The following is a 13,220-nucleotide window of genomic DNA, read 5'->3' as shown; positions in this document are numbered from 1 at the left end:
CTCGGTACTGTGACCTGGACTGAAAGAAACTTCATACCTGTAAGAGTGCATAGCACATAGTGGCAAGAGTCAACCTTCAACTCTGAAGCAGAATAAACACTTTTCGTTGAGACGGGGGCGAGGAGTGAAGAGGAGGGGGCGGGGATGAAGAAACGGAGGCAGAGAGTGAAGAGGTGGGGGTGGGGGATGAAGAGACGGGGGTGAGGAGTGAAGAAGCGGGGGTGGGGGATGAAGAGACGGAGGCAGAGAGTGAAGAGGCGGGGGTGGGGGATGAAGAGACGGGGGTGAGGAGTGAAGAGGCGGGGGCAGGGGATGAAGAGACGGGGGCAGGGAGTGAAGAGGCGGGGGCAAGGTAAGCAAATTTTTGGGCGGGGGTAAGCAAATTGAAAGCGGGAGATGGGGGGAAATGGGGTGGGGGTTGTGTGAAGAAGTTGAGTGGGCGGGGTCTGGGGTGAATTAGGCGGGGTTGAGTGTGAGGGGGTGGATAGGGGCGGAGGCCCAGGGGCAAGTGGGGCGGGGAATCAAGAGACGGGGGACGGGGAGTGAAGAGGCAGTGGCAGGGCTGGGTAATTAAATTTTTGGGCGGGGGTAAGCAAATTGAAGGCGGGGGGTGGGAGGCGGGGGGGAATGCGGCAGGGGCGGGGGATGAGTAGGAGGGGGCAAGCACGCCCTGTCCAGTCCATGTCCCTCGAGTATGGGTGAGCTGGTGAGGATGGTTGAATGAACGGAATCCGTCTGTGATGGGGTTTTTGCTAGTAATAATAATAAACAGAAAGAAAACAATAGGTTATCCAGCCTTGTAGGCTTGGTACCCTAATTATATTTTTTCAAAACATTGCCTCGACATTCATGGATCCCGACATTCACAGCATTTTTCAGAAACGTACGCCCCACGAATAGTGGGGTCCGACGGTACATGTGTGACTTTTGATGTTGAGAAAAGGAAGATATGTCATATATTTATGCTTGCTGGACCTATGAACACGTTTAATACCACTCACAAGTTGATGTGTTTTGTCAACAAAGTGAAACCCACTACCACCAACACCACCACCACCCTCGGGGACTCCATCTTGAAAGACTGTGAACCACAATGGGTCGCATGGGAGCCCTTGTTGCCCCGGGGTGCTTTGCAATTGCAAGGGTTGCATGGCCCTAACACCGCCACTGCTTAGACCAAAGGTTCCCAATTGGTGGTACACATGGTATTTCCTTGTGATACCTGACAGACAAAATAATTTCAGTTATTTTCATATATTAGTCTCTTTTATAGATTTGTGATTCTTTGATTTATGGTGACAAATCATATTCGAATACTTGCATCTTACAAGACTGCCCTTTGCTTATAATGAAAATAGATTACAGAATTTTAATTGCTGTATATTTCCCTCACTATTATATTTGACAAACGATAGGGGCAATACCCCTGGCCACCCACCTGCTAGTGGCTGGATAAGATAACCAGGGAACCACTGCTAGGCACGGTTGCCCCCCAAAATATGTAATGGAGAAGAAAGTAAATGCTGATGGATATTTTTTTAATGCTGTGAACAAACTTTGGTATATTACGGGTGATAAAGGTTGAGGTCAAGTTTCATCGAAATTGGGTGTGTGGTTTCAGAGAAGAAAGCATATACATATTTTGGGGGGACTGGGACACCTCCTTACCCCCCCCCCCAGAACGTCTTTGACCCCAATTTTTTAATGGTGTGAACAATCTTTGGTACATCACGGGTGGTGAAGGTTTTGGTGAAGTTTCATAGGAATTGTGTGTGTCGCTTTTGAGGAGAAAGCAAATATCTATTTTGGGGGGGAACCCCCCTTACACCCTGATTTTTCTAATGTCACGAACAAAGTTTCGTGCATCATGGGTGATGAAGATTGTAGTCAAGTTTCATCGGAATTCTCTGTCGTTTCCGAGAAGAAAGCAAATACCTCTTAAGGGGGGGGGGGTTCCCCCACCCTCGTAAACTCCCTCAGACCCTGGTTTTTTATACCATGAACAAACTTTGGTACATCATGGGTGATGAAGGTTGTGGTCAAGTTTCATCATAATTGCATGTGAAATTTCTGAGAAGAAAGCAAATACCTATTATGGGGGGCATGGGGGGCTGACAATACCTGACTATGGGGGCAACCCCTATAGACCCCCTTCGGGACCGATTTTTTTTTTTAATGCCATGAAAAAGCTTTGGTACATACTATGTTATGAACGTTGTGGTAAAGTTTCATCGAAATCGTATTTGTAGCATCAGAGAAGAAGCTTCAAGTATTTGCGGACAGATGGATGTTCTTCCTGAATTGAATGCAAAGCTAGTTTGAAACCCATTTCAATTTGATGACCTGATGGAGCTACCTGGTCCTGTTGAGGAGTCTCATTGATCATGGCAAAAGACACATTTCTGAAATAGCAATGAATTCTGACTAAGTAACTCCTTTTGCAGTGATTTTGCAAACGTTAGGTCTCCCCCAGCTGACCCCACAAGGTGGAATAATTGAAGAGCCTTGAAATGGTCGTAATAAAATTAACTGGGCTCGAGCTCAGAGTCTTTTGCCATATACAGTCTTCGATAAATCTCAGCAAAGGAATTTGTAGTCTGCGGATCAGGCACACTGAGCACTTTGTCCGTGTCATGAATGTGATCAGAGAAAATATTGACAGTGAAATGCCTTTTTGTTTGACAGGTGATTATGAATCGTAATCAGTGTATTAATGTTACAAAGCGCCGTTTGCATTGACATTGATTTCAACTTGTACCATCACGCATCGAGGCTTCTGTGGAATGTATTATCTTTTTCCCACAATTCTCGATTCACTCATGGATGGCAGATGTGAGCTGCTTAATAACCACACTCCAGTTGATCTGACAAATATTTTAAAGAAGTCTCTCTGCAATTGCGTGTTCAACAGATCAAAAATGAGCAAAGGGAAAATAGTGCAGCTCCAATAATTGTAATGAGAGTGACTCAGGAAAGGATTATAGGAACAGGCTTTGGGCAACTTACTTCGAGTGATGTCTCCCTTCCTGCATGCTCTGCATGTCTGTGCCTCATGTACCTACCTGAGTATAAGATTTGTTTAACACTTCCATGTGCAAATTGGACTGAAATTTCATGGCCTGGTTGAAGTTCTTTATCTTAAAAACAACAAAAAGAGCAATCAGAGATTGCAGACTCTCACCACGACTTGTTTTGTGTGGTGTTTGTGTACTGGTGTGGTATGTAATTAATAAGGGACACAATTAGAACTGCCACTTTATAACTGCTGGTAGTAATGACCGGGTACCAAGACATCCCACTTTGATGCAACCCCGCTTCGAATGGACACCTGACCCTGACCCATGACGTTTTTAAAATTATGATTCAAATTAATTTGGAATGAGATTACAAGCCGGGAGCATTATTGAACAATGCCACGATAGGTACAATTGAGTTAGTGGAAGCTTTTGAGGAAGCCCTACCGTAAAAACCTATCTCTTCCGTCAAAATTGACCACATCAAATCGGATTTTTTTATATGTTGTACTTATGGACATTACGCACAGCTTTGAGGAAATGAAATTGCGAGAAAAAAAATCGAGAAAAAAGAAAAAATAAATAAAAAGTTCAAGTGGGCGTGGCTTCGCCCACAAGGGGCGTGGGACGCCCCTCATACAAAAAGACACAACTAGACCATGATATCTAGCTTGTGTCTAAGTTTCATCAAGAATGCATCAAGTGTCATGGAGCTTTGCTCTGCAGATAGTCACAAACAGACAGACAGACAGACACACAGGCACACAGACACACAGACACAACGAAAATAGTGGTCACTGCTGGCGCCCGCAAACCAAAAGTAAATTCGACTCAAATCAAATGAAAGACCAAATCGGTACAATCCTGCATTGGACTCATCAGAAGGAACCCAAACAAGCAAAAAGCAAAGATGAAGTCATCAGAAAGAACCTGGATAGGATTCACATTTCATCTGCTTCTCCTCCACCTTCAAACCCATCCAGGCACAGCCAAATGAGCCTTGTTCAAAAAAACAAAAAAAGAACCCAGACCAAAAAATTAAATTATTCTGGCTGCCAGACCATGTATCCGATCAAGTTGAAATTTAAAACATGTATTCCCCATCACTACAACATTGTAAATGTGAAGTTTCACATCGATTGATTAAGTGGTTCCTGAGAAAACATTATTTAATATTTTTCTTCAATCCATTATGGCTGCCAAACCAGGTGACCTATGAATTATTCCTAACAAGGTGTAAACCCATGGCTTGGGGGACATTTGTGTGAAGTTCCCCATCAATATGTCCAGCCGTTCTGGAGAAGAAGATTTTTTTGTAGGTTTTTTGGTAAATCCAATATGTCTGCCAAACCATGTGACCTATGACATCATATATGTGAACATTTTGTTCTTCATGGATAGGCGACCAAACATGTAAAGTTTCACCTCAATCTGTTTAGCCCCTTCAGAGAAGAAGATTTTTGAAGGTTTTTTTTCTTTTAAACAATATGGCTACCAGTGACATCATCAATTTTTTTTCTGTGGACCATTTTATCCTAAGATGACCCTCAAAATTTTTTGCACTGCTCAGAAGTAGCGTTCTACATATGCAATTATGACATCATAAAAATTATACTCATTCTCCATGAGGAGTACTTGCCGTGTGCCAAGTTTCCATTTTTTTCCTTGGTGTGGTTTCAGAGTGCAGAGGTCCAAAGTTTTTGGGTTTTTCCAACATGGCTGCTACACCACGTGACCTACAACGTCAATTATTATTAAAACATTCCACATGAGTATTTGTTCCAATGTTGAAAATTTCGTCTTAATCCGACAAGCAGTTGCGGAGAAAAACACTAAAGTTCTGTGTGGACAAGCAATCAAACAAGCAGCAAACAGACAAATGGACCCAAATATCGTTTTCCTTTGGAGAGGGTAATGAGTGAGGAATGTTGAGCAGTCAGTCATCACAAAGATACCGAGTCATGGATAAATGTCGCAGTGGCTTCACATGCTATTTTACCTTGTTCCCTCCTATCATATATGGTCCACATAACATACCTAACAATAATATTCTAGTTGACTCCACGATGAGTTTGAAAACTATCTTTATCTCTGCTCTTTCCATGCTTTGTCTCTCCCCCCCCCCCCAAGGTTCTGCAGGACACACAGAGGCCACCATCAACCCCCTTCTGGTGAAACTACCAAAATCCAAGATCACTGCTCACCTCCACTCATTCATTTCTCTTTTTTTGACACCTATGGAACTGTGGAAGAAAATAATTATATTAATGTACTCTCAATTTATAATGGTGGGTGGCGCTTTATAAATGTAATTTTGATGCTATAAGTCGAATTGGCTGTCAGTTATGCTTTTGCACTGATCAGATTACCCAAGAGTCTTTTGACCTAAATGTTGATAAAAGGAATGTCTTGCGATGGAACAAAGTGACCTGGTTGATAACACCAACTTTTGCCGTAATTATGTCATTCGCTTTTCACCGAGTGGACACGTATTGCAGTTGGAGTTATTTTGCCTCATGCTTATCAGCCCCCTCCACTCCCACAAAAGCATATAAATGCCAGGAAATGTAATCTTAGCTTAGTGCAAATCATTGTGGATGTGTACCATCTCAGTGGTTTGGACTCCATGGTACCATGTTAATAAAAATTATCTGATCAAATGTACTTCCCATTGTGGACAGTGAATTAATTGTTTCAAACAGATTGAGGGACAGGATTTACATCGAGTCAGTTAACTACAAAATTCTACAACAATTTGGTGCCGTGACTCGAATGTACTAAATCCCTGGAGTAAGTCCATGGTCCGGAGGGATGGCGAATGCCAATGAGATGCCATCCCTGATGGTGGGGCTGTTCTTAACGGGTAACGTACTTCGAACAAAGGAAAGTACATGTCACATAATTCTTATTGGAGGCCTGGGAGGATCCTGCAGTCACAGACCACTTCAGCCGTCGGGGCTGAACAGAGATCAATGGATCTCTTGACGGGAAGCTCGGGTCTTCGCCGTACCTTGAGTGAGTTTGGTACTCTGCTCACTCTGCTGTACTGGGTACAGCAGTGGCATTGGGGAAAGGCCAATCCCCTCTGGCCAAAGGGAGGGGGGTTGGAATACCACCTCCGCGAGGGGTTCGAGACCCAGCTCGCTGTGTAGTGTGATTGTTTTGTGGATTGAGGTTATTAAGTGCATACTATATGGTATTTATGACCTGGTAATGGTTTGAAAGATGGGGAATGCTGTTGGATGAATGTTTGTTGAGTTACGTGTTTAGATTCTGGTTTGTTCATTGTACTCACTGGAAGTTTGCTTGCTGTGAAATTGTTGCATTGTATTGTGTGGAGGTGTTACGGATTCGTAAGGAGTTACCTCTTTGGACGGATTTGTGAATGCAATGTGATTGGAAAGGTTGAGTTTTGTGTTAAGAACGCAAGTTGAGTGTTCCAACCTGGAACTCTTGTATATTTGTATTCACATCTGATTCGTATGCACACTGATTTTTATTGATCTGCATGTGGTGCTGAGTGAGTGTTGAGGTGGAGCGTGTGTGGGTCCAGTGGATTTCCCTGGAATAAAATGTGCTCTATTGTGTATTGTGAACTGTGAAGCTTATGGGAATGCATGAGTATGGAAAATGGAGATAGAGATTGGTCATCACCATAGATTGTGAAGACTCTGGATATGGTGAGGTGCACACACCGAATCCAGAGGAAAACGATGACGACTGACTCTTCATGCGTTGTTGATTCATTGTGCGGGGCAGATGTCATTGAGAGTGTTTTGGGACCGGATCGAGAGGTGTGTGTGTGAATTCAATCTTGGTGAAAATCTGAATTGGAAGCGATTGTGAGCTCAATAAGGAACTGAAGATTACTGTATGATGTCATACATGAATGTCTTGTTAGAAATGATATTGTAACAATTAAAGAAACTTCAGGCAGGGAGTGAGAGCAGCCTGGCTGTTCGTGGTTTGGTGCTGATAAAAACCAGTCACGTATCTCCCTGAATGGGCTTTCTCACTGTTTGATAACTTTGTATGCTATTTTGGCTTTGAACACTGTACGTTACATACATAATAAATGGATGGTCTCCTCGGAGTATCATTTGAATACCTGTTATAATAATAATAATAATAATAATAATTAAAAATGATGATGCATGCATGATAGTCTTGGGGTAACATGTTAAGTCTCGAGGCCACTTTGGCTTGTGGCCATTTTGACTTGGTGCTGATAACGCGAAGGTCGCGAGATCTCTCCCTGTACGGGTCAACACTCTCCACTGAGACTGTGTTTGAATCTCAGCTTAGCTATAGAGGCTCGCTATCGCCGGCATTATGAGGATTTATAATTACTCAGCCCGGCAAGCTGAGTGAAAGCAGCTGTTCACACTGCTGGTAGAGATTTATGGGTACTGAACCCTCCATTCAATTCATATGCAGATTCAAAGGGGGGCGGGGGGGCGGGGGGGCTATTGTGTCGAAATGCACATGCCGTTGGCAATGAAGGTAGAGAAATTTTTCCAAAATTCGATTTGATTCGTACTTAAAATGTGATCAAAATGTAGAAATGTGATTTGGAATGATTTTAAAGTGATTTGATGATGTTTAGCACATTGGGCGATTCACAGATGATGCATGATCCCTCGGATGGACATTAAACTAGGCGTGCTGTCTTCATTAGTCTGTGAATGTTAAAGTTAATAAATGACATTGGTTTATGAATGTTAAAGACAAATTCCTGCCAAAACTACCGCTGGGAAGGCAATGGCAAACAACCCAGTGTAACCCTTTGATCGATTCAGGCAGACAAAATTTGGTAAGGACCAATTTTGACCGCAGGCAGGCAAAACCAATCAGGCAGGCAAAAAAAATTCAGGCAGGCAAAAAAAACAGTTGGCAAAATTCATTGCATATATGAATGAAATCATGTTACCTCTTAGAATGATTGATCTTCTAACCTGGTGCACAGTGTACAGACTGGCTGCTAGTGTACAGACTGGCTGTCCGGTGCTTCTTAAACAACATTCCAAAACTTTGCCTGCCAAGGTCGAGCTTTCTGTATGGGAAGCGGACAGAAAAACATGTCTGTTGTCTTTATATGGGCCTCTATCTCTCAGGGTAAATTCATTAGATTTAATTGGACAATTTTATTTATTGTCACAATGATAGACCATAAAGCTGTTTAAGCGAGATTGGAAGGAATGTACTCAAAGGTGGAGTTTGAGAAGCACCAGCTGAGTGAGGTGCAGGGCACAGTAACACCAAACAAACTGGAGAAACTATTGCAAGACATGCGAGCCAACCGAGTCGCTACAAAAGGAAAACTGAATGCTCCGATGGAGGTCAAAGGGGAGTTGAATTCGTATGAGATGGAACCGCGGCGTCAGATGGACTTTTTGCGAATGTGGTTCGCTGTAAGTCTCTGCTTGGCAGTGCAACACATCACCCCAACTTGGACTTGGTAGTCATCAGGGAGCAGACAGAGGGAGAGTACAGCTCTCTTTAGCATGAGGCTGCAGAGGTACTGGTGGAGCTTTACCAGCTGGGAGTTAAATGCTATTCGCCTGATGACTCAACTTTGACAAATGATTTGCACAATTTTTGTACACCTGTTTAAAAACGGAGGTTTAAACTGTATTTATTTATTTTGATAAGAGAAATGGATAAGATGGACAATGTCAGAGATTTAAAATGTTGATGGAATTCTGAATAGTGATGAGAGAGGTTGGTTAAACATTATTTTTCCAAGATATTTCAGCTCCATTGACCATGAAAGAAATGGATGCTCATCAGGTTAATTAAACGACGTTAGCATTTGGTATTGTTTAAACTGTTTGGAGAAATTTTGGAACCATGTTGTCAAGCTTTTGATCCCAAATGAACGCTCTGCAGCCAAAGTGTCGTCTGCAGCTGGGCAACTCGAATGATGCCATACCGACAACAATGACAGTGGAACTCTCACCATGGGGGGTTTGCAGAGCTGAGAGCCTGAGAAAGACTTCCAAAAGAATCATCCTGTGACGACAATGATAGCCGTGCTACTCTTGTTTAATTACTCCTGTGAATTAATGTAAGAATGTGCAACCTAGCTTTGAATTATTTTGGGAATCTATTTTGTGAATTATAATAACCTAGCCACACCAGTGTGCTTTGACCTGTATGGTCGTGATGGGGATACTCTTATGGTCAAAAGGACCAACAAGTGACACGTGTGGTAATGTCTACATGTAAACATGGGAAACAGTTGGTAACTCGTGGAGGTTGTGTATGGCAACTGTGTTAATTACTTTCAGACTAAGCTCATTTAAAAAAAAGGAACTCATTGAGAACGAACCATCATGTTTCTTTTAGTTATAATTAATATAAACTTTTGTTTTGAGATTACAAATTAAGAAACCTTTCATCATATAAGTCTCGTAATCCTAACTTAAATGTATTGGGGTCTTCAAGTGACAGAGTAATGATTGGTTACATCACAGTAAGGTTATTATTAACTTGTATTTATTGATTAATATATTGTCAATCACTGTACATATGGACCTTGTTGATCTGTTAATTGATGATAGGGAAAAGTTACTGAGAATTGAATCAAGATAATATATTAAGTTGAGGTACTTACATAATATTGGAGGAGGGTCTGCGTAATTAAATTGATCGACAGATTGGTCAACATTACATATTAGGAATCATAAGTTAACTGCAAGGCAAAATCAAGTTATGAGGGAAAACAGCATGGTATTTACATAACCATAATGCAAAATGACTGGAAGAGTGGCTAGACCAACAGCAATTATGATATCAATTAAATGGAATTAGGAATTGTACCATGTATTGTAACTGTATTGCTCTCACTGATTAGGATCTGGTACTGACCTGACTGTAATTTGAGTAAAATGCCTCTACAATTTGTAGAAAGACAAACAAACGATAAACAAGAATTATGCGGAGTATGAAGACATGACCATGTGAAATGTCTGTTAAATCGGTCAGAATATAAGAATTATATTATTGAAAAGAGTGCAATGATGCAACAAGCCAATTTAAATATTACCTGTGTTATCTGTCTTCTCATTAATGAGACAGGTGCATGATTTTGATTAGGTGGTACTTCTTGTACGTTTACTTAAGTAAGTTGAGGTATTTGTAACACTGACTTGACCTTCTTTCATCAGTACGGAAGTGCTAAGTTAGCTGGAAATAAATAAATAAATAATGGCAGTTGCTCTGGAACTACTTGTGAATGAAACTGTGAATTGCTTAGCAGATATGAATGTTAAAATGGTAACTGTGCAAAATCGACTTGAAAGAAGTAGCTCTAACTTTCATAATTATTGCACAGATGATGGAATATTTTTGGTGAAAAGAATTATTGATTACAAATTGGAACCCTGATAAAGACTGTTGCCTTTCTACATGGAAAATAGCAAATGAGATGAATGTTTTTAAGTGTACATATGACTGAGATTTTTGTATATTTTAGCATGTCGTTTAGGTGCGAAAAAAAAATAATAAGGAAAGGGACAAAATATTGATATAACATATAATGCAAGTTGAATGCTTCTGTAAGAACCTTTGTCAGTCTTGTTGAAATACATGAGCCCATGACGTTTATGGATTGGCATGTTTAATCGATGCTTAACCTTAATTTTGTTTGTTTCGGAGTGTTGAGAGAAGTTGAACTATGTAGTGTACAATTTCGTCTAATGAAGCTTTGGTTGAACTTCCACCGAAAGATTGGATGATGGGGGAACCCAGATTTGGGTGATTGGGTATTCAACACGTGATCATGAAACTACCCCCTTCCTGAAGAGATAAGATGAGCATGTTAGAGAGAAAAAATGAAAAAAAACCCACTGAAGAGAAGGTTGGACAAGTCAAACCACAACAAGGCAAAGTCTTAACGTTGCCATTGCATGGTGCCAGGCAGGCCAGGCCAGCCTGGAGGAATGTCCTCAACCACACTCACAAATTGTTGCTCTGCAAATACATCGTGAACTTGCCGTGGTTGCTTCAATGCACGACGAAGGCCCTGAAGGTCCACATGGCGAGTCATCTGCAATATGTGTTCAATGGTGCGGGTGGGGCTCGTGCAGCCATCGCGGCTGCCTCCAACATGCACAGCTCGCTTGGTGAATCAAACCTGATTGCACAAACTGCTGCTACAAGGCCCCAAACTCTGCTGGGGCTGGATCTCTGGGTCACCTCTCAAGTCCTTTTCATCTCCTTCAACCCAGTGTCGGGCCCAAGCTCGTACCTGCCAAGATATACCTTCTCTGCAGCTCAAGGAGTGCCTCGACTGTGTTTCCCGTTGGGTGTTGCTCTATCTACACCCTGGCCTGCTTATCTTCTGACTTCAGGTAGCATGTCTTTTCGATTTGTGACACATGATGATGAACAGGCCATGAATTAAAAGAAAACACACTCACTAACCCGGCTAGGACACTATTGAAATGGTCGTTATCCAGCATTCTTCTGATATGAGCACTCGCTGCCATTGTTGATTGAACGTGTGTAACGGATATCTTTTCTCTTCCAAGAACAGGATATGGTGATCATGTGTAATATAATTATTCAAATTTTCCTGATAAGGAAAAAGGGGGCAATTGTGGAAGAAAATAATTATATTAATGTACTCTCAATTTGTAATGGTTGCTGGTGTTTTATAAATTCAATTTTTATGCTATAAGTCAAATTGGCTGTCAGTTATGCTTCCCTTTACCCCAAGAGTATTTTGACCAAAATGTTGATAAAAGGAATGTCTTGCTATGGAACAAAGTGACCTGGTTGATAACACCAACTTTTGCCATGATGTCATTCACTTTTGATCTAGTAGACACGTATTGCAGTTGGAGTTCTTTTGCCTAATGCTTATCAGCCCCCCTCCACTCCCACAAAAGCATATAAATGCCAGGAAATGTAATCTTAGCTTAGTGCAAATCATTGTAGATGTGTACCATCTCAGTGGTTTGGACTCCATGGTACCATGTTAATAAAAATTATCTGATTAAATGTACTTCCCGTTGTGGACAGTGAATTAATTGTTTCAAACAGATTGAGTAACAGGATTTACATCGAGTTGGTTAACTACAAAATTCTACAACAAAACCAACTTCCACCTCTTTTCAATCTCATTCTTCCCTCTAGGTCTTCAAGACAGCTTTTCAACACTATCTTAGATTGTCTCCAATCAAAAACCAGGAAATTTATGATCTGTCTACCCTCGTTAACACCCCCCCACCCCAATCCCTCCTCCTTCCAAATTTCCAGTTTGTCCTCCTGAGAGTTTCCTTCTGCATCCATCTTGTCCACCCCATGCATCCTCTCCAGCTGTCCCTCTTTCATCCGCACATCCATTGATTGTCCGCCTGCCCTTATCTTGGCCTTGAACTCTGCTGTACATGTTTCCCCCTTCTCTCAACTGTTACTTTTGTCCTGTTGCATCCTGATCAATTCACTGTACTCACACTACATGTTGTAACTATATACACACAAAAAAAACATCTTTCGTTAATGCTTTCATTCAATTTCCCTCATTGAAATGAAACGATCACAAATCGTATTCCTGTGTTATAATCTCCTCTCACATGCCCTTGCTAGTGTTGAGTAAATCATCTGAAACTTACACCTGTGTATAGAAGTCCAACCGGCTCTGTGTTACTGCAATGAAATAAATAAATAAAATTACAAGGTGATCTAAGAGGAAGAAACCAATTTTAAACTCCAGAAATGCCTGCAGTTTAACATTGTACCATTGTATGAACCATCAGCCATCCATTACTACTCCAATAACAAAATATATTTTAAACGCATTTGATCCTTGGAAAACCTAAAACATGTTTAGCACATGAGGTTGAGAACTTTTAAAATGCCCTTCATGTCATACATTGCTCAGAATGAACTGTTCAGTAAGAACAAGCAGAAACAGGATGGCCTCGAAATGCACGCTTCGGTCGAGCCATAATGAATGAGAACCAATTCCTCTACTCCGTATGCCCTGCAGAATGGCCTTTACACATTAAACAGCTACACATCAGGTACTAATAGTCTCTATAAATGTATTGTAGAAAGTGTAGAACCTCCACCTGATTCAAGGTGATTTTCCACAAAGTTAGAAAAACATTTTCGATTCTATGGTGTCCTTTGTTATTTATTTTAGACAGGTGAGTGCATGTCATGCTTATTCCACTGAGGATTATTTCATCTTCAGAA

The 13,220-nt window shown here is 41.4% G+C and overlaps 1 long non-coding RNA gene across 1 annotated transcript in view; it reads left to right on the top strand.

The window, feature by feature from the left end:
* The window catches only part of LOC147017489 (uncharacterized), a 154,508-nt gene extending 148,361 nt beyond the window's left edge, over window positions 1–6,147 (top strand). Inside the window, exon 4 of the long non-coding RNA XR_015049527.1 lies at window positions 5,145–6,147. This is a non-coding gene — a long non-coding RNA (uncharacterized LOC147017489). The remainder of the gene's footprint in view (window positions 1–5,144) is intronic.
* The last annotated feature ends 7,073 nt before the right edge of the window (window positions 6,148–13,220 follow it).

The sequence above is a fragment of the Eptatretus burgeri genome, chromosome 11 (genome assembly GCF_056783735.1).
Source record: "Eptatretus burgeri isolate ZD-2024b chromosome 11, Ebu_testis_v1, whole genome shotgun sequence".
Classification (NCBI taxonomy): Eukaryota; Metazoa; Chordata; class Myxini; order Myxiniformes; family Myxinidae; genus Eptatretus; species Eptatretus burgeri.
Note: the sequence above shows the minus strand (reverse complement) of the source record. Positions and strands in the feature narration are given on the sequence as shown.